This window comes from Struthio camelus, chromosome 3 (genome assembly GCF_040807025.1).
Source record: "Struthio camelus isolate bStrCam1 chromosome 3, bStrCam1.hap1, whole genome shotgun sequence".
Classification (NCBI taxonomy): Eukaryota; Metazoa; Chordata; class Aves; order Struthioniformes; family Struthionidae; genus Struthio; species Struthio camelus.
In genome coordinates this window covers 68,190,705-68,211,634 of record NC_090944.1, presented here as the reverse complement: position 1 = coordinate 68,211,634, position 20,930 = coordinate 68,190,705, and the positions used below count along the sequence as shown (strand labels likewise).

At 39.1% G+C, this 20,930-nt stretch overlaps 1 protein-coding gene across 2 annotated transcripts in view; it reads right to left on the bottom strand.

Annotated features, from left to right (window-relative positions):
* Window positions 1–20,930, bottom strand: part of RNF217 (ring finger protein 217) — an 81,226-nt gene that overhangs the window by 46,876 nt on the left and 13,420 nt on the right. The gene's annotated exons all lie outside the window — the stretch shown is intronic.

Below are 20,930 nucleotides of genomic sequence, written 5' to 3'. Positions count from 1 at the left end.
TGCTTGCCAGGCTTTATTACTTTGGACTCCATGCCAAAACAGCAGATCTCAGTTGGTCTGAGAGCAGCATGGTTGTGTTTGTTTGGCACTGAGCCTGAGTTAATAAACCCTACTGGATCTAAAGAGAGTCTGCAAGGACCCAACTTGATCAGTTTACATCTGCCACAAGTAATGCTGGATCATATGAGTGAGTCTTGACCGCATAAGTGGAGCTGATCATCTGTCCCGTCCCTTCTTTACTGCGTATCTCCATGCAAAGAGAAAGGGGTTTGATAGTGAAAAGAACCACTGTCGATGTCTCTAAGAACCACTGTTGCAAAGTTGGGGAGTTGGATTTCCTTAGACCCAGTATTCTCTTAACATGCTCCATCACTGGAATCTCCAAAACAATATACTAAATATGATAGGAACACCTCAAATTTGGATGCAAATCTCGATACTGCATGGTGGTACCAAAAGATAGGTCTTAAATCAGAGACATTACTAATGCACTAGTTAAGCTAAGAAAGGGGGAAGAAAACAAAAACAACCCCATAAGCACAGCCCCGCCATTGCTGCCTCAGCAACAGAGCTATTGTAAAGGGAAACTAGCAAAGCCATACGGGCTTTAGCTGAATGAGAATTAATTTAGTCAGGAGTTACAGGATTAGAGAAGTCATAACAAAATGATATAAAACCCAAGGTTCATACTGACTTCAAAGAAAACCCACTGCGCTACTTTTTGTTCTTTTGCAATAAAAGAATACTACTTGTTCTTTAACAACGCAGCTAATCCACTGCAGATCAAAGAGATTAGGTGTCTGTCAAAGACGGAAAGGCAGGTGAGGATACTGGCAGCCAATTTCAGACCAAAGAACAGCAGAAAAGAGCTCAGCTGGCAATGGCTGCCGCAGTGCCCTGAGCAACCTCAGCTCAGGGGAGCAGGCAGGTCAGGACTGGGGCAGATCTGCCTCAGGTAGAGAGGACAGGCTCATTCCCAGTGAAATACATGCATTCTTAGGCAACTTCTCTGAATTTGATTTGCAGCTCAAAAAGATGAGCAGAGCTCCACCACATGCCAGCAAGGATAGACCCAAATGTTTGTCTTTTACATGGACTGGTGTGGAACAGGAAGAGCCAGTGGGAATGTGCCATTTTATGGCTGGAGGACACTAATCTACCTGAAGCAGCATGTGAAAATTGAGCTAAGCTCAACTACATGACATCACTAGAGTGATTCTTCACAGAAATATGACATTATACTAGAGTGATTCTTCTCAGAACTTTAAAAAAACAAACACACACACACACACCCTTGATACCCAAAGTGAGTTACAATCAGGCCACAAGAAAAACATATCTTTATGACTGAACGCACGTCCTTGGTTTGAAGGGGAAGGCATCATTTGAAAAATTCAATCTACAGCATCACCATGTGATCCGAAACTACTTTACTAGGAATTGCTTCATGGTCAAAGTTTATTACCCAACTACTTTGATTAGAGATAGGGGCCCCGGGACAATTCAGCTATGCTGCTAAAAGTCCTAGCATAAGCACAAAAGTTTTGCAGGGGTTCAAACCTTTAAACACTCACATCCTGCATTCCAACCTTGGTCCTTTCTTTACAGCGTTCAGAATCATGTATGTATACAGGCTTTCATGCAAGTATAAGAAAGCAAGTCTAATCTTCCTTCCTCAGCTGGTGTCTACACATTCCAAGAGTCAATATAGTTTCAACAGCAGTCTGCATCACACAACGACGAGGACTGTTTACAAGACCTAACACTGTTCTCAATAGCTTATTTCAGAATGCTTGGGGCTTTGTTATAATTTATCATCTGGTACATGATGAAACCATGCTTAAAAACAAAGAACCATCCATCTAGCACCAAGAACTCAGGCACTAAAGGAGGAAAATAGTTTGTAACAGAAATATGAAAAGCTATTGCAGCTTTTCCAATGTCACAAGGATTAGTGTAAGCTTCTATTTAAAGGAAGTGAAGGCAAAAACAATTTTAAATGGAATAGTCAAATGAACCCCATCTATGGCTACTTTGCTTTATTTTTTACCATTAGAAAAATACTAAAAGAGGTAAGCCATTTTGCTAAAAATAAACTAAGCTACAATGGAATGACACTTCACATTGAGAAGGTACGTTGTACCTAGCATTTCAGCTGGTACTTACAAAACACTGTTTATATAAAATACTAGTTAGAACAAACCTTCATTTATAGAATGAAGAAATACAAAGTTGAACACACTATTTTTCATGCCCACACAGAATATGATGAATATATGTGGTAAGAGTCAAGTGCGGTTTTAGTGTTTATTTTGAAAATATGTTTTACACCCACTTGAAGTAAATCATTTTTATCCTCTGTAATAGTTTCAGCCTTTCAGGTTTGGCAAAGATTGATGCTTTTCCTATGTTTTGAATGGGAGTGAAGTGAACAGAGCTGTTTGGCTTATTAGCAGTAACTTCAATGAAGCCTTGTCTTACCAAAACAGTCTATCTTTGTTTGTGCACTAGCATCAGCAACTGATGTAAGCATAGCTTTAGAAGTAGCTTGTTAGGCTACCTGCTGCTGCAGATCCAGGAGGTACTGGGGAATGGGAAAGAAAAATCTGTTTTGACCTTGATAAAAATAACCGGTTTTATTCTTTTCCTGTTTTTTTTTTTTAAAGAAATGTTGAAGAGTCTTATCTTGCAATATCAGCTTATCACAATGTCAAAACCCCAAGTTTTAAAAAGTCTTTGAATTTTAAGATACTGCTGAGAACTTTCTCTCAATATGCTCAACAGCATGGTGTATTTTCACAGCACGAGGAATGACTCCGATATGTCTAAAGGTGGCTGAGCTGTAGCACAGTGTTAAATGTCAGACACCATTCAGTTATCACATCCAGCTGTGCTTCACTTTCTTCTGGCCTCTCAGGAGGTGCTAACACTGCTCACAATTCAAAATGTGAAAGCAGGCTCTTATGACTTCCGTTCTATGAAAGGATAACATTTAAACTCATTGAAACAGCAATAGGTTACCCCCCAAAATTCTTGCCATTTTATTTGAAAAGACAGTTTAGATTGGGGGTGGGCAGGCAGACTCTAGAGTGGACCATTTATTGCCCAAAAATACAGTAATACTAACAACAACATAGCATAGTTGAAACAGATGGTACGCTATTTTAACTTACAAATTACAAGAAAGCCGAGGGGAAAAAAATAAAAGAACATCTTTGTTACCTACACAGAAAGTAAAGTTCAGACTATACCAGAAGCACTGATTTATACCTGTCATTTAGCCTGGCCAAAACTGGATGGAAAGTAATCCGTTTACGGTGTATTTGGGAGGTAGATTATATTCCTTAAATAAAGGGCTATTCTACCTTAAAACAGAAACACAACCAAACTAGCATTTGCTTGCTTAAAATTTACTCCTAGTTCAGAGAGGTAGATGCTATTTAAATAAGTGAGAGTAAGTTTTTTGTTTTTTTACTTTTTAATGTTGAAAGGTCAACAGTGTCACGTCTAGTCTGCACCACTGTAGAACAATTACATTTCTACCAGTGGGCCAAATTCTGTCCTTGAATACATCCCTGTAAGCTATTAAGGATAAAGAATAAAGAATGTTATTTGTATTCTTTATTATTCTTTATGCATAAAGTTTTTGGTTTTTTTTTTGGAACCGTACAGATGTAAGTAAAGGCCACAGCCTGGTCTACAAGAGTTTTATGTATTATGGAGGAAGAAACAAATGAAAGAAAGTTCCCTTTATTTATAAGCAAAATCCTATTGTTCTCTAGGTCACTGGAAATGTTGCTCATTCTCATGTTTGCGGGTAAGTTTCAAATTAGCGAAGAATTATTTTTCTTGCAAATTTGGGAGAGGAGAGTGATGTTTTGACTTTGTTTTCTTAAAAAAAAAAAAAAAAAAGCCACCACCACCAACATACACCTCGAGAAGTAATTCAAGGGCTCACCATGGTTCAAGATTCTACAGTGGTAGGTGCAATGCAAATGAAATCCAAATAGACATGATTGAAGAAGTGCAACTGGGGAAAAAACAAAGATTGTGCAACCTTTTAAAAAACCTTTGCATTTAAGCTACAGAAATGGTCATGGAACCACAACCTTAAAATCTAATTTAAGCAGTCCCTATCCCCTGCCTCTGCTTTGTGCCAGTGCTATCCTGGCATTCTCTGTTTGTTTTTATGAAAAACAAATCCTATGAAGCAGATTCTCTTTTTCAGTCTATGCTTCCCCCTTAACTGCTAAATCCTAAGTGGTACAAATCCTCAGCGGTGCCAAATAAGTGAGAACGAGCAGACAGAGAGTAGCATTAGGGTAGGCTAGGGGCTGTGTACGTTGTATTACAGCCAAATAGGAAACCACAGACCAAGTTTCTCATGTGTCACCTCCTCCACTGAACGTCTTTACAAGTTCTTGCCTGTACTTCATTACTTCACAAACCATATCCTACTGCTAAGTTTCATTTTCACTTCTCTTATTTCTTTCTCTTTCTACAGCAAAATTGCATTTAAATTACTTTCTGAATCCTCCTTTCAGTAAGTCACCATACTGTCTTCTCTACGAACCACCACTTGCAATCTCTCTCTATTGCAGAGCTGTCACTTACTAGCTTTAGGGAGGCACGGAGTGCTTTTATCAAAAGGTTCTAGGAAGAGGTCCAAGGAGTGAAGATCCCCTATATGCTGGCACTGGATTCATAACTGCTATTATTTTTAGTTCTAATTCCTATTTTCTGCTGTAGTAGGAAATACCCGAGTGACCATTCAAACAACTAAGACGACTAGTCTTTCTCAATAGTCAGTGGAGAATGAGAAATTCAAGGGAATTCAGAGCAGAAGGCAAGCTTCAAATGCACCTTTAAGTTGCCCTAGGGAAGAACCCTATTCTCCCTTCTCGATAACTTAAAGTAGCCAAAGAAAACTAAATCATTTAAGAAAGCTGGTGTTAGAAAACATCAAAGTTGGACAGGTATTCAAAGGCTCCTAATCCAACAGAAACGCAAAGGGTTTCTTTATATTTGTGACAGATCTCCATTTTATGTTGCATTTAAAATGGATGCTTACTATTAACAAAAGTTCAATTCAAGATTTGCACTTAAAAAAACCCAAATATCAGACTTGTATTGTGTCAAATGTGTACAGACCAACCCTGAAAGGGTCCATCGGGATAATATCCTCCACATCTTCTCTGATGGTACATAACATTTGTTCTTCTTTCACATATCATACCTGGATAAAGCAATGAGAATTGAGTGATTCTTGCTCCATATGACGTTTAGAAAGAGAAAGTTACTTGGGCCCAGGCGTTCTAGGTGTTAGCAGACACCTATGGTTTGCGATAGGTGTTACACTGCTGACACAGAAAGAAGACACAAAGGAAGCAAAATCTTGGGGACTTTGAAGAATATTTTGTATATACATCATCCTTCACAAGAAGGACATGCAAAAGCAAGAAGCTGAAAGAAAATTATGGCCTACATAACTGCAATCCAAACACCACCAGCACATCAAAGGTTTCACTTTTCTGCTCCAAAAGCATGTCTTATAAATGCTTTACAATGCACATTTAAATGTAGCATCTGTTTAAATTCTCAAAGGTCATCTAGTGTTTATAACTTTACATCATATCACAACACAACAGCGTTTATAACTTTACTCATCTAGTGTTTATAACAGTTACAAGCTGGCATTCAAATTTCAATCATATTGTTCTAAGGAACACTTTAAAGAGTGCAATTACAAAAAAAAATCCTCCTCTTCAGCCGAGCTGCTGGATGGTGCAGAAATGACCCAGCACTCCAGAGTGGGCAGCAGCTGCCCAAGCCACCTCAGCAAGCAACCCAGGGGTTAACTAGCAAAACTGGCTTGCACAGCCTGCAGCAAAACCATAAACCACAGTGTGTGTTTCCTATTCAATAACTCTTCCTTTTCTCCACAGTTACAGTTACATACAGCACTAGCCTAAAAACCAGTGAGGAAAAACTTGCAAGATTTTCTTCAGAATATACCTAAACTCAACCAAAACAGTTTTCTTAAAGGGCTCCTAATTTGCTTCCTCATTTGACCACATACTGGCATAAAGCCTATTTAGGTCCTATTAGTCCTGTTCCTATAGGATTAGGATTTATAGAAAAACATTTACAAAAAAAAAACAACCCCTCAACACTGAAATTCTCCTTCACAAGATATAAACAAATACTGCTACCAACCTGCCTGAGATCCCCCCTCTCTGTCCTCTCATCTCCTCTTTTACTTTCTCAAGCATCAAATTGATTAAAAAGAAAAAAAGGCTTTAATCTCACTAATATCATTAAAACAACAACTACCTGGCAATAAGTCATTTTTCTGCCTGCTACCACACAATAAACCCAGAGCACGTGATAAGAAAGTACGGCAGTTATTTGCCTTTTGTCCTGTATTTTTGGCTTCCACAGTGAGCTGAACCCACAGCACAGGAAACGTTTGGTCCTGTGTCCAGGCAAAAACAGAGCTGTTAAACTTGGACTAAACCTGTTTAGATGGGACATTTTCTGACATAGATGCAAACTAGTTCTTCTAAACTCCAGCAGAGTTATCCTAAGAGATCAACAGGCAGAAAACTTTCATTACCTCACCAAGCACTGCAGTTTCCAAGATAAAAACACCCGAAGTGAGGAAAACTGTAGATTCAAAGACGCCTATGAAAGAAGGGTGTCAGATGGCAGAATGAGTAAGGTTCATCTGGAAATGGAAAACAGGGGCAAGCGCATCTGAACCCTGACAGCAGTTGCTCCTTCTTAGTTAGCGTGGTCTCTCCACCCTGCTCCTAACAACCAAAGCAGGCGGGATTACAAAGAGGAAAAAAAGGAGCAGGAGACCATTTGCATTGCAACGTACTCTCAAATAACTCAGCCATCTCGTGAGTGAACCCCGCTCATCAGGTCTTAGCAGAACCAGGAGAGAGGAACGGCAAAGCCAGAGATTCATAAGACCATGGTTGTAACTACAGTCTGGCTTTAAGAACTTCCAGCGTTGGAATAAAAATGCCACAGATGAACGTCACAGAGCACTGAACCAACATAAACTAACTGATAGTTGCTATTTGTAAAACAACTAAGATAAAACAAAACTGATGGGTTAAATTCAGGCTTATATAGTCTGTTCTCCTATAACCAGCATAAAACTTGTGCAAACTATAAGCTGTGTCCTACTTTAACAGTACATGCTCCACCATCCAAGCCTAACCTGGACCACTTCTGTGCATTTCAGTGACCTGGTAAGGGGCCGACCGCTGCAGAGCCCCTGGCTGTCGTCCAGGAAGGAGACACACGTGACAGCACCCAGCCACAGCAGCGGGGACTGACCGCTCAGCACAGGAGTTTTACCAATGCAACATGATAACACGTCTCACTTCCAGCACGCAGAGAACTGGCCTCCCAAAAGCAGAAAAGTCATGACATGAGTGTTTACTGTAATTCACTTAAGTACTTATCTTAGAAAACAACTACAAAAAAAAGTAACGAAATTCTGTTCTCTCTTTCCCTTTCCAATTAAGGAGATTTAAAACAAACTGTGCTCAGTTACTTGAGTAGGCTGTTTTATCTGTATGCCAATCTTTTGCAGGAGCAGCACTTAAAAAGGAACATTATTGTTTCCTAATCTCACTTACAATAGAAAATTGAACAGTTAAACTCTGAACTACATTAGGTTCAGACTGGATTAACCTAGATTCAGATCAAGTCCAATGGAGTAATACTGTTAACTATTAACAACAATCAGTATCAAACCAAAAACAACAAAAAATGCAGTAAAAGTAGAAATACTATGCAGTGTAAGTACAATGCAGTAGAAATAGAGAGTACTACAGTACTGTAATACTTCGACAGCTGGCAAGATAACTTTCTGCTGCTCTGAGCAGCGTGTTCAACACCATTGCTGGAAAAATGGATTCTTACATACAGCGATGTTTTATGCAAAGCACAAATGAAAGTAAAGTTCCTTATGAACCTGGCAGTCATGAAAGTGGCAAGCCATACTCTGTCACTGTGCGTAAACGCAGTGTCTAGACCAAAACTCCCCACTCCCAATCCTTTCTTGTGCTTTTTTTTTTTTTTTAAAAAGAACAAAATTAGCTGCTACAATGGTGTCACAGAACAATGAGAGCACATGGTCTCAATCTTGATTGAGACGGATCGCTTCAGTCTTCACACAGAGCCAACCAAAATCCATCAGCAACAGCAGCAATTTATTCTATGACTATTTGTTTTGAGTAAGACAGATCAATAGCTCATTCTCTGACTGTTTAGTAGGCTGGGTCCAAACCAGATTCAAAAGGAGGAAAATGCTCCCAAACTCTCATTTGCCAACCAGCATTCCTCTTTCAAATAAAAGTCCCAAAACATCATAGAACTGCACAGCTGATTACTGAGCCTGTAATACAGATGAGCCCACATAGTAATTCAGCTAGTAGCCATCAGCAATAGTCAATTGAACCTTAGGTTAGATCAACAATGGTCCTTCCTACATTTTACCTTTGTATATTCAGAAACATTTTGTGATGCTTAATATAGTCCCAACAACTGAAAGTGGTATTTAGTTTAAAAACAAAAACAAAAAAAAAAAAACAAAAAGGAGAAAAGCTCTTCTAATTGGAGGGAAGGAGGAGGGAAGGAAAGAAACGTTCCTACCTATCTCTACCTATCTCAATATTCCATTCCAAAATATAGTTATAAAACAAAACAGAGTGCTGCCATGGATGTGGGTGATGACTTAAATATACTGAGAACTTCAACATAAATCTCTCTACTATTCTCTGTCCACTCGGATCGCGTACATTCCCTGGTCTGTAGGAAAGATGCCTATTTTATAGTCATTCTTAAATTGTTCTGCTTTCCTTACGAAAATCAACTATAACTATTTAGCTTCAATATCTTTGCTAGATCTGAGGCTGTATGCAAGTTTTCTTGTACGTGCATTGGCAATCAAAATATTTTGATTCTTGGCTCTCTGATACAAAACCAGTTTCTACCCACCTTTACTTGAGAAATTTAATGCAGCGGAGTTGCACAGGTGTGAACGCAAGGAGAATAAAGCCTGAAAAATATTTCTACCTAGCATGTGATTCTCAGGAGTGATAACAGGGTATCTCCTTTCTATGATCCTGGGTGGAATTTACAAGGTTAAAATACCATCACTTGGCTTCCCTTACAAACAACACAACTTAAAGGAATTTGTTTATGCAATGAAGAAATAGCTATGATTTGAGATATAAATATTTTGCTCTGCCTCCCTGAAAAGGAGACCTATGTTATCCTAGCAGTACCTATCCACAATAAACAAAATTTCTTTTGGTGAAACGTTACCCTGTGAAAGCTATTACAAAGTGAAACAAACTGATGACTTTAATAGTTCAAGTTGTCAACCTCAGAAATGGATTAGCATGCACCACACTGACACATTTTCATGGATGAGTGTTTCCTGGGAAAGGCTGATGCAGAGCACAACTTCCAAACTTCTCTCCACATGCCACATCTGCATAAACTCTGGAAGTTACTGTGCTAACCCTCCAATTTCACACTGCTTTGTAAAGTTATTTTTCAGAATAGATTGTATATTTTAAACCACATTTTAACACACACTGAATGCAATGATAGATGCAGCCACAAAAGGGAGCAAACGTACAAGATCAAGATGTGCAAATAAAACACCCTTCTCCAGGGAGCTGCTACAGGCAACAGCCTAAACAGCGGCTTTGAACAACACTTAGAGTAGCAAAAGTGAAAGCAAACCCTACAGGAGAAATAACAGACCACCCACCAAACAGTTAAATATAGGTACCTTTCGCTAAGATACCGCATTAGAAAATTTTGGCACAAAAGAAGAATGCTGCTATACGAGCAGAAAGGATAAATTTGCACCAGAACCGATCTAATCCAGTAGAGAACTGCACTGGTCTAATGTGCAGTGACTGCTAAACAGTGCATTTGGATTTCTAAACAGTGTATTTAACAGCCCCAATATCAGGGTTAATTCTCCTGCTGACGAAACGTCAGCTGGAATTTTGGGGTTACAACTGTATCAGTTCAGGCCTCCTGAGAGTTAGCTAGAATTGGGTCGCAGCTGAAGCTGTCCGACAATTTTCCCCTGGATTAGCAGAGAATCTTTTGGTATAGGTTATCCCAGATATCCTTTCTGGCAAGCAGCTAGAATCCCTTCAACACTGCATCCAGAAATCATTAGAAATAGCAAGACAATGAGAGAAGCAGCTAATAGAGGTGTTTTAAACCAGAAGAAACACATCTTGTGTTCAAAACAGTATATTCTGCTTACTGCTTTTTCACAAAACCAAGAAAACATGAAGTAAGTTTATTTTAATCAATAAAGACAGTTCTATCAGCTGACAGGCTACTAGATTAAAACACCCTCTGTCACATCAGATTTGCCACAAGAAAGAAGACATTAGGGTTTCTCATTTATTCCAAACTCTGAAACAAGATACAACAATTTTTCAAAAAACCCACTACTTCTCACTCATTTTATGTTTACATATGTAAAAAAATATATAAAAACCTATAACTACTACATATATCCTAGCCTTTACTACAAACCCTTTAGTACATCGATGTGGATTTAACAAACCTGTTGCATGTAGCGTTGTACATAGAGAATTCACTTTTGCTTGTGAAAGGCACAGACAGAGGCAGAATAAGCCAAAACGCCCCAGGTTATATTCCTGGTTAAGACTTCAGAGTTGACAGCGAGGAAGACATCTGATTCTTGCAAAAGTACTGCTGTGATCAGACAAGACTGTGGAAGCTCTCGCACGTAGGAACAAGAACAGGGTAAAACATGGCTTCCTTCCCTTTATCTCATTATGTTTTTCCATCTCTTTTGCTCCTTTGAGGGACACAATGTATTCAGGCGCTGGCTGGGACTGAAGAGGAAGGTGGAATAGGAAACTGCCACTGTAATCACCAGATTCAATTCCCTGCTACTACCCTCTTTGGCTATTTAGAGAAATTGGAATGGACTAAAAAGACAAAATAAGACTACTACCCACATGCAGTTCTCCTCTTTTTCGAGGAGGCTTACTCTGGAGGCTGCAGGTTTACCCCACATCAACAGGAATCCAGCCCAAGATCTCCAGTTATCTGAGCAAACATCTACAGGAATTTGAAAGATTTGGGGTACAGATCCAGCCACATCTCTAACATAACCATTGATCTTGGTATCCCTCCTGCTGTCTTAGGTCATTCCCACAGGCCAGTTAGCCAAGACTGCCGTTTATGTCAAACTCCATCCTGCCTGACGGCTAGAAATTACTGAAGGAGTCAATATAGCTTTCCCTTATGTGTGTTAGCTACAGTAATCATGAGGCTGCAAGGAGAGAAGATTCAACCGGCTAACATAGCAGAAGACTGAAGTGTTTTTAAATTAGTTTTCCAATTGATCAGGCAGCTGAATTAATTCTCCCTGTGATATATGATCACTAGTTTGCAACCCAAGAGAAAAGCTGTAAATGCTCAGCGAAAGACAGAGTCTCTTTCAGAAGTAGCCACCCATTAATTCAGCTTACCTGTTATGTCAATCTATACCTTCAGATCAAGTACCAGGTACTCTTTGTATTATCTTTGATTACATGGAAGAAGCTACAAGCCTGAAACGTGCTCAGCAGCCCCTCTCAGCAGTAAGTTAGTGGCAACTACAGTAACAGGGTTGGAGGGCTGCACCAGATCCCTTTTACATGTGAGTTTTTGCATCAGTGTTTTCCATATATAGCTCCTAGAACTGCTGTTCTTCAGAAAGAAGCCTATATTTTGGAATAGTAAGGCCATATATTAGTATTCATAAATCTCAACAGTATCTTGCCATTGTGCACAAGTATTTAAAATGTTCAACTTCTGCATATGTGGAAATCTTTCAGTAAACTTCAGGTCTGAACTTTTTTTTACTAGGTTGACACCCATACCCGCTGCACTTCAAAGGCAGTCTTTTAACTTCCTAGTTTTCTGTGGCGCTATTTCTGCTCTCCACTCAGTTCTCCCTCTGAATGATACAAAAGTCTCTGTGAAGCTAAAGCAAAGGGAACAATTATGAGTAAACAGACTTTAAGAAAAGACACACAATACTTGTAATAAAACAAATGAATTAATACATACTCTCAGCAAGTTCTTAGCAAGATGCAAGGAGGAATTCTACCAACAATTGTTATACGCACACTAAAAAAACATTGTATAGTGGTTGACTATAAGAATAAAACAACTATAAAAAATATACTATGAACAACATCCCTCACTGACTTGACATACTTTTCAAAGAATTTCACCAAATATGTTTCATATTCCATTTCAAGAATAAAGATATTGCCCCCAGCGACTCTGATCAAAAAAGGTTATGGAGGAAAAAAAAACTGCATGCAATTGGAGGAAAACCACTATTTTCCATTTCTGTAGATACAGCCCATTCATTTACAAGCAAAATTACCTTAGGCTTGACCAAAAAAAAAAAATACATATCAATCAAGGATTATTGACTACGAGGGTTTCTTAAGTGCTGAGCAGGTTGATAGAAACCTTGAAACATAACTTCTGCCTGCATTAAACCTTTTCCAGAAATTGGGTTGCCATTTCACATCACACTGAATATTTAAAGAAGCAGGTTTGTTCCTACCAGGAGGCACCAGAGTTTCAAAAATGCCATCCATAAGGACTGGAGCTTGAGGAACAAGAGGAGCTGAAGGAGGTATCAAGACACTTCTGAAACCACAGACTTCGATAAGAATTGAATTCGACACTAGCTGAAGAAATTCTAGTTTCATTAATTAATTCTAAAGAATATGTAGTCCTCAGCTGAAGAAGGTTAACAGGCAGGAATTGAAGAGCTATAAGATAAATGAATTGTTATAAAACAAGGTAACAAAGAATGCAAGAGAGTTTGTGTGTAAGGACATGCATCTCCCCAACTCTAGATTTTGCAAGAGCAAAAAGAAAGGATGGACAACTTCAGAGGCAAAAAGCCAACAGGATAAATAAGTATTCATTATCAGAAAAAGAAAAGCTTTCAGAAGTATGTGATTTAGCATTTCATTAATATTTTCATTGAAATTAAAGTACGCCACATGACATTAAACACCACTAGCCTATCTATCCACTTATAAGCTTTCTCAATATATTAGTTTTGTTTCAGTTTCTTAATGGGATGAGAACAACAGCTCTTCCAGAGCAAACATCTACTATTACCTCCTAGCTGCAAACAGCAAATACTCGCTAGGGTTAAGCGGTCCTTGACAATCATTTGTTGCAAATAGAAGTTTCCGTAGAGGCCTGATTAGAACGGTTGTTTACCTGGAAAGGGAATGCAGTCACTGCCGTTATAGCTTGTTTGGGGTCACCCAGTCTAGACTTCCTTGCAAATCCCTGTCTCTCCTGCAAATCACAAGATTTTTTTCCCCTCTGCTGCAGTTACCTTCCCAGACCACAATGTCCTCTTGCTCGACCTACTGGGAAGGAGAGAGGAAATGGGAAATCACTCCTCAAAATTGTCTTAATCCACTAATTTCCCTCACTTGAGTAACTCCCACACACAGGCTACTGCTCCTGCTCCCCTCATTTCCATCCTGGGAATACTCTGCGCTTGTAAAGCCTCCTTCTATCCTGCGTCTGTGCCAGAACAGGAGCTGCAACTCAGGGCTGCCATTGCTGCTGCCCAGGAACTTGCTGCCCCAAAGCACATTGATTTTCTGCACAGAGGAAAGGCAACAATATTCACACCTGTGAATTTATGGATTTGGTGGCATGCCAAAACACCAAGGTAACTGATGTGTTGGTTATGCATTCTTCACCAAAATGTTGCCTACAATTTCGAAAATCCATATCATCCTGCCAGAGAATTAAGTTCTGACTTGTCCTGACATTTCTCCAGAAGGATCAGAATATTGTTTCATTGAAAAAAATGCTGCGTTAATTTTGCAATTAATTAAGCAATAGACAAGTTTTGGATTTTTTTCTCCATGTGTACTTCATTTACAGCCCCTCTCCTCTCAACATGCTACAGGTTTTTTGAATCAGTAACACCAAGCTGTAAAGAAATACCATAAAGGAAAACAGAACTTCTGGCAGCGGCAGTAAGAAAAAAAATGCAGCTTGTCCTTTTATGGTAATCATCCCCTAATGGTTAAGATTTCCAATATTTGTTAAAAGATGCCTCAGCACTTTCTCTTGTGGAAAGAGACCATGCTCAGTGACTTTCCCACCCCCTTATTCCCAACTGGATAGGGAGGGATGGCAGAAATGATCCTCCAGATCTAGTCTTTGGCATTCTTCCCTGCCCAGATTGATCAGCTGATGTCCTGCAGCAACTTCATCATTTCTTACAAATATATAACCTTACCAGAACACTCAACTTTTAATATTAAAAGTAACTAATGATATTAACATCAGGTTTAAGATGGTACCTCTGAAATTCCCTCCTCTCCTACACTTTGTATTCCCTACATAAATTGAATTTGGCATAGTTGAAACAACTATTAAAAAAAAAAAAAAAGGATTTTGCAGTCAAATTTTGTTTGGGAATAGGGTAAAGTAAATTACCATGAACAGACAGGAGAAAAAAGGACCTTGAAATTTATATTAAAACATAATCATTTAAAACTCTAGGTCACTCAGGTAAAAAAAAAAAAAATTACAAATATGAGAAAGCCAAAGGACGCTTACACTTAACCCCACAGGCCACTTGCTGCCAAGTAATGGTAAGGCAGTATCAAGGGAAAGTTTAAGAACGTTTTATGGAATCATTTAGATTTAATGAAACATCTTTTATTAAAGGTAAAATGGATCTTTTGTTGCATTTTGGTGCATAGGGTATGCTAATTATAAAGCCATTTTTAGTAATGAGGTCTCTGGAGTCTACTTTCCACCTCTCCTGAAATACATGTTTAGTATAAATATTTTAATATAAGTGTGCTAAGTATTACAGAAGAGTGAAGAAAAAACTTCTATATAGTTTAACTGGAATGAAAAACTGCTTGTGTCATTCAAGTAATGACTTCTCGCATCAGTCAATAGCTCATGCATTCACATGCAGAACAGTTGTGCAAGTTTTGCACACTGCACAACGTAATATATGAGGAAGCCCCATCAAATTACGTATGTTAAGAGTATGGTAAACATTAAAAAGAGTAAAAATCCCACATTGATGCTGATTTCCATATATGCTGCATACTTTTTGTACTAAGTCTCTAGAGTACAAATCGCTATGTTTAAAATTAAGCATGAAATACAGTTCCATTTGATTTCTCATCTGCAAAACTAGCATCAGTAACAAAAAACAGGTTAAAAAGCCTTTCAGTGCACAGGAAAAATGATACTGCACAAGAAGAATAAAGATTATTAAAGTACTTTTCAAAGTGCATCCTCAGCTAGTTCTGCACACCAAACCAACCTCTGAAGAAACCGTTATTAATTTCTCATAATTGCATATCAATGTTTTTCAAATATAAATGTATTTTTCCTAATGTTACCTTGATTTATCTCAGAACATAGCTCCTAGCGACTTTAAGTGCCAAAGCTGAGCTCACACACCAAGCCACTGTGGGTGATCTGTGAGACTGTGAGAAGTCTGGATTAAGTGATCTGGCTAACATCACCTTTGAAGGCTCTAACACAGGCAAAAAAACAAACAAACAAAAAAAAAACACCAGCTCTCTTACCTCAACCATTACATTACTCTGCTGTGTTATGGCTCCCAGACTCATGAAAGCTCTAGCAATCCTCCTTAAACCAGTATCAGCTTCTATACACTTTGGTAGCAGGCTGGAAGTCAATCATCACGGATATAGGAAAAAGCTCTTGCCTGAGCTTACAAAATAACCAATAGCCATATTAGGCAGTTATTTTATGTTGATCAGCTGCTAGAAAGAGACAATTGTCAGGACAAATCTCATCCTAGGCAGAGCAAATGAAGATAGAAAACAGGTTTCTATGGTCTCAGTTCCAGCCAGAGTAGTAGCCTGCTCCAGCCGGCAGGCGCTCAGGTACTCCTCTCCTCAGCCCTTACACCAGCTTCCTCCATCCTCTGGTCTCTTTGTGCCAGGCATTTCCATGCCAACTTCTTCTTCTTCCTTGCCAAGCCAGCCCTGATTATTCTTCATCCTCCACACTAGGAACCTTAGTGGATTCCCCATGCTTCAGCTCCCACCTCACGGTATTATGTCCATAAATAACACTTGGCCCATTCAATTTAATTCCCCTGCTACCTGCATCCTGCTGTTCTTGCTGCATTTCAGTAGCTCTGCTCCTGGATGGCAGGAAAGGAATATTTACGGCATACCAAGAGTGCCACCGTTGTGGGAGGTTGCAGGAGTTTACAATAGACAGGAGGGGCAAACAGCGGATCTTCCTCAGGTCCCAAAAGACGAGGACAGCTCAACGTTGGCAGAATTACCAGTGAATTAAGCCACCTTATGAAAAAGTTCGCACATGCATAATTGCAGTTTTTCAACACTTACTACTCGATCACATAGCAGTGGATAGTATTTCAAAATACAGACAGATACCCTGCAAAATGCTGAAGCTCCCCTCACCCCCAAAAATCTGCAAAACATTGAAGACTTCCAAGAAAGTGGCCTAAACACTACTTTTTAAAAATTATTATTAAATGAGCAGGACAAAATAAACAGGTTTCTCCAAAGTCCATTCTTGTAACTACCTAAACCAACCCTTTGCTAAAATTTTTCCCACAAATTCAAATGGGACAGAACATTTCTGCTTAGAAGAAATCTAGAACTAAGGATAGGTTTAGGTTTGCTTGAGTCTAACAGCTAACCATACCTCCAGCTGCAGCCTTGATGCATGGAAGACGCTTTTATTCAAGGAAAACCAGACTTACTGAATTCACAAGGAAGTTCAACAACCGTCCTCATTAACTATGACAGCAGATGAATGCATTGTGATGAAAGGCAGCTGATTCTTATCCTAAATGACTGACAGGACAAACTGCACATATTCAGTACTGCACAACAGAAATATTTTTAAAAGGCCCCTGAAAAGTAAATCTTGTGGAGCAGCAAACAACTTCAGTACAACAGAGATTAATATTAAAAAAAAAAAAAAGGTGGAAAAATTACTAGAGGATACTAGGACCGTTTTATTTGTCATCAGGAAGAAATTTTGAATATATTAGGTACCCCACCCCAAAATTTACAGGCTTTGGAGCAAGGAACAACTGTTCTAGAACAAAAATACTTTCCCTAAGAAGCTAGATGCAAAACCAACTTTAAAGCAACTTTAGGCGTGATTCTAAGGTTCTTCCACTGGGACCCCTACAGGACAGTTAAGACTGATCAACTGTCCTAATTCTGTATTCTGCCAGTTAAAATATTAAGCTATAAACAATCACATTTGCTTAGAGTTGCAACATATAGCACTAGAATTAACATCCTCATGCATCATCTTTTGTGTCGCACAGCAGATAAGTGCTCTCAATCCAAAACCCAAAGAAGTATCATTTCTGAAATGCAAATAAGTGGTAAAAGCACTAATATGTTAAATCATCACTAAAATTGTCCACTGTCATTTGATATGTTCTCTAAATTGGATGATGCCAGCTGCTTTTTTTTAAATTACCCAGCCCATTCTCTTTCTGCTCTTATTAATGATGCCCTACCTGCCCAACAGTACTGGTAGCTTAGTGCATAAGTACTTGATCACTTAGGCTGAATCAAAAAATCCTTTATGAGAGCCAACACAGTATATGGATTTAACTAAAACATTACAACCATAACTGAACACACCTGCCTCGTGTGGCGTCACACAATGCTGTCACATGCTAACCACTGCATAGAAACTCCACTGCTTCAGAGAAAGATTAACTCCCTTTCCTAACACCACAAATCAAGCTGTACCACAAGAGAAGGAGGAGAGAGAAAAACAGGAGGGGAAAAAAAAATCCAGTCTTAATCTCATGGTTACTCCTCCCTCTTATCCTCATTTCCAGAGCTTGGGAGAAGAGTAGGAAAGGTATGAACAAAATCAACAACTCTTCTGCTGCTTGAGGAGGTCTTAAAAACAAACAAACAAAAGAACCCTCCAAACCCTTCTGTAATGATCGGCACAACAGTTCGATAATTTTTCTGTTACAGGCATCTACGATGCTATTCTTCCAAGCTTCCCAACTGAAATACATCTATGTATAACAGAAACACAAGGCTATTGAGCTGTATCATCAAAATCTGCATGCTAAAAATCACAGGCAGCTGAGTAATATACAATAGCAGAGAAGACTCCCAAATCTGCCATCTGCGCACAGTCCAGCCCCTCAGAGGTGTAGAGGCGTAGCAGTGAATGGTGAATAACGTAAACCGACCGTCACTGATGTGTCACGAAGGCTCAGCCTTAGCTAAGTATTTGCAGTCACAGTAACCGCACGACAGCACCAGCACAGAGCGTGCCCATCTCCTGCAGAAGTCTGCTATTCCAATCATATTTATTTGCTCAAAAGCAGCTGGAGAGGCTAAGAGGCTGCCTTGTCTAATTAACGAGATTCTCCTGCAAGGAGGTCTTTCTCCCTTGTTCAATTACATATTGATGGGAGGAAAAATAAGACAAACACTCCAATGATAATAGGGCTAAAAAGAGTTCACAGCTGAATAGTAATTTCTTCCCCCAAAGTCACACAGTACACAACAGATGCTTGATTTCTTCTAACATAAACTTTCATTTTTAAGGCGTTTATGAATAACCTATAATGCGGCCGAGTTGGTTTTAATTTGTATAACACATCTCTACATTTTCAGAGCTTGATTCCAAATACTACAGCAAAAGGACTGCTATGGAAGAAAATGCCACTGTAATGAGCTACTGGCAACCGAAGGGAAACACATCCAGGACAGCGAAGGAGAAGACAGAGAGCAAAAGTTGGAAACTGGTAAGAACAGAGGTCACTCTCCAGGATCTTCACAGCACTTAACAGATAAGCATTTGCATTTTGATTATGAAGTAGCACAACTTCCTGCCATAAATAAAGGTTTTATAACCCACTCCAAACACAAATTAGCCAGCCAGTCACTTCATTTTATTTGCTTTTTCTTATTCCTTATGCCACATCTCTGTTTTCCAAGTGTCTCAACAGACCATTACACAACATATACTGTTATTTCATATACTCTAGATATAGTTCTCATCAGTTTTTCCACCATGGGTTAAAAATACAAAGTAACTCATTAAAAATCATAAGCCTATATCTTTCAGAAACGATTTTTAAATGTTTAAATGCCTGTTGGTGTCTGCACACATCAGGCTTCATGATTGTATAACACTTTGTTCAAACGCAGAGGTAGGTTCATCATAATCCGATTAGCGCTCCCCTCGTCCCCCAAAATACTGATTATCAGTATACCTTCTGGGCCAAGAATTAAATCAGCTGGCACTTCTATGAAATTTATCTTCCCAGGCAGACAGATATGACTGGTGAACTCGACGCTACAGGAAACTGAAGCCCTGTAGGAAACCAATTTAGCCTGGTCTAATCTAGTCTAGTTTAACAAGTATTGAACGAAAGTATCTTTTAACATTACGCAGCCTTCAAAGTCACAGTAAATTAAAGATGCAGGGACATAAGACATAATAGGATATTAAAGATGCAAGACACATACTTGGCTACTCAGCCTCTACATGCAAAATTTGCTGATTTTTCTGTTGCCATAACTTCTACATATAGCAACCATAAAGAGCATGACAGCTTCAACAGTTCCATTCAGGTATATTTCGGGATGAGTACAGAAACTCAGCATTACTGTATCTCAGCCTTCTCAGCAGTAAAGCCCTCTATGCACACTAGGTCCGGCACAGAGCCGGGATGGATTTCTCCCGAATCCCCAAGTAAGTCACCTTGCAGTCACCTCCAATCTATCAAAAGATTACCTGGCAGCCAATAGAAGTACTTTCAGAATGCTAAAATCCTTTCTTCAGACAGGTATCAATAATCGGAAGGAGAAAAAAAAAAAAAAAGAGAGAACCTTTGAATGAGACATATGGGATTTATCATCTAATGATGCTGCTGCAGCCTACCAAGTGAAGTACACAGCTAAACTGAAGACTAACAGAAAGAGAAAGAAGCTCTGCAAGTTACCACCATTCAGTAATTCAGTTACCACTGTCCAATAACTAGCAACGCACTTGCCCAGCTTGTAGCTGTAGCATCACACATGCACAAAAGAAATAACACCCACCCCCCTCCACATAACCTTCAGAGACTGCTTTTTCAATGTTACATAGCTTTTTTTTAGTACTTTAATAATCTGTTCAGTTCATTGTTTTCATGTAACAATCACTATTTTTTGCTAATTGTTCATTCTCTCATATGTCTCTTTATACAACAGCTTGCATGAATTCCCTTGGAAAGCTCTTTCACAAAGGCATTCTCTCTACTCTAGGTCAAGTCAGGTGACAGCAATGCAGTCAGAGAGCGCATGCAGACCAGCGGATGCATGATTTAAAGTACGGTTCTAAGTAAGTAGCATCAGATGATGAAAACTCTTCAGTCATTTCCTCCTTTAACTCAAGTTTCTCCCCAGCAGAGCTCACTCTCAGAAACACAGACCTCCCCAACAAACTGGGACAAATTCTGTGTCTGATAGTCCCCTACAGCTAGTCCTTTTTCACAGAACCACAGCTGCTAGTTTTGAGAACCATTCAGATACTGAACTCTTCTTCCTTAACTCACAGGGGCCTGGAGAGGATCTCGGAAATCACGCCTTGCTATCTCAAATATATAGCCTCACTCCAATTTCTAGCCTAACTTAATTCACTGCAAATTTGCATAATTTGTATTGTGCCAAAACTTAGGAAGTCACTCTCCTATTTACCCCCTCCTGGATTTAGAGAGAGCAGTCATTTCTCTTCTCAGTTCTCACTATCCTAAAATAAACTATTTGCATCTGCGTGACAGC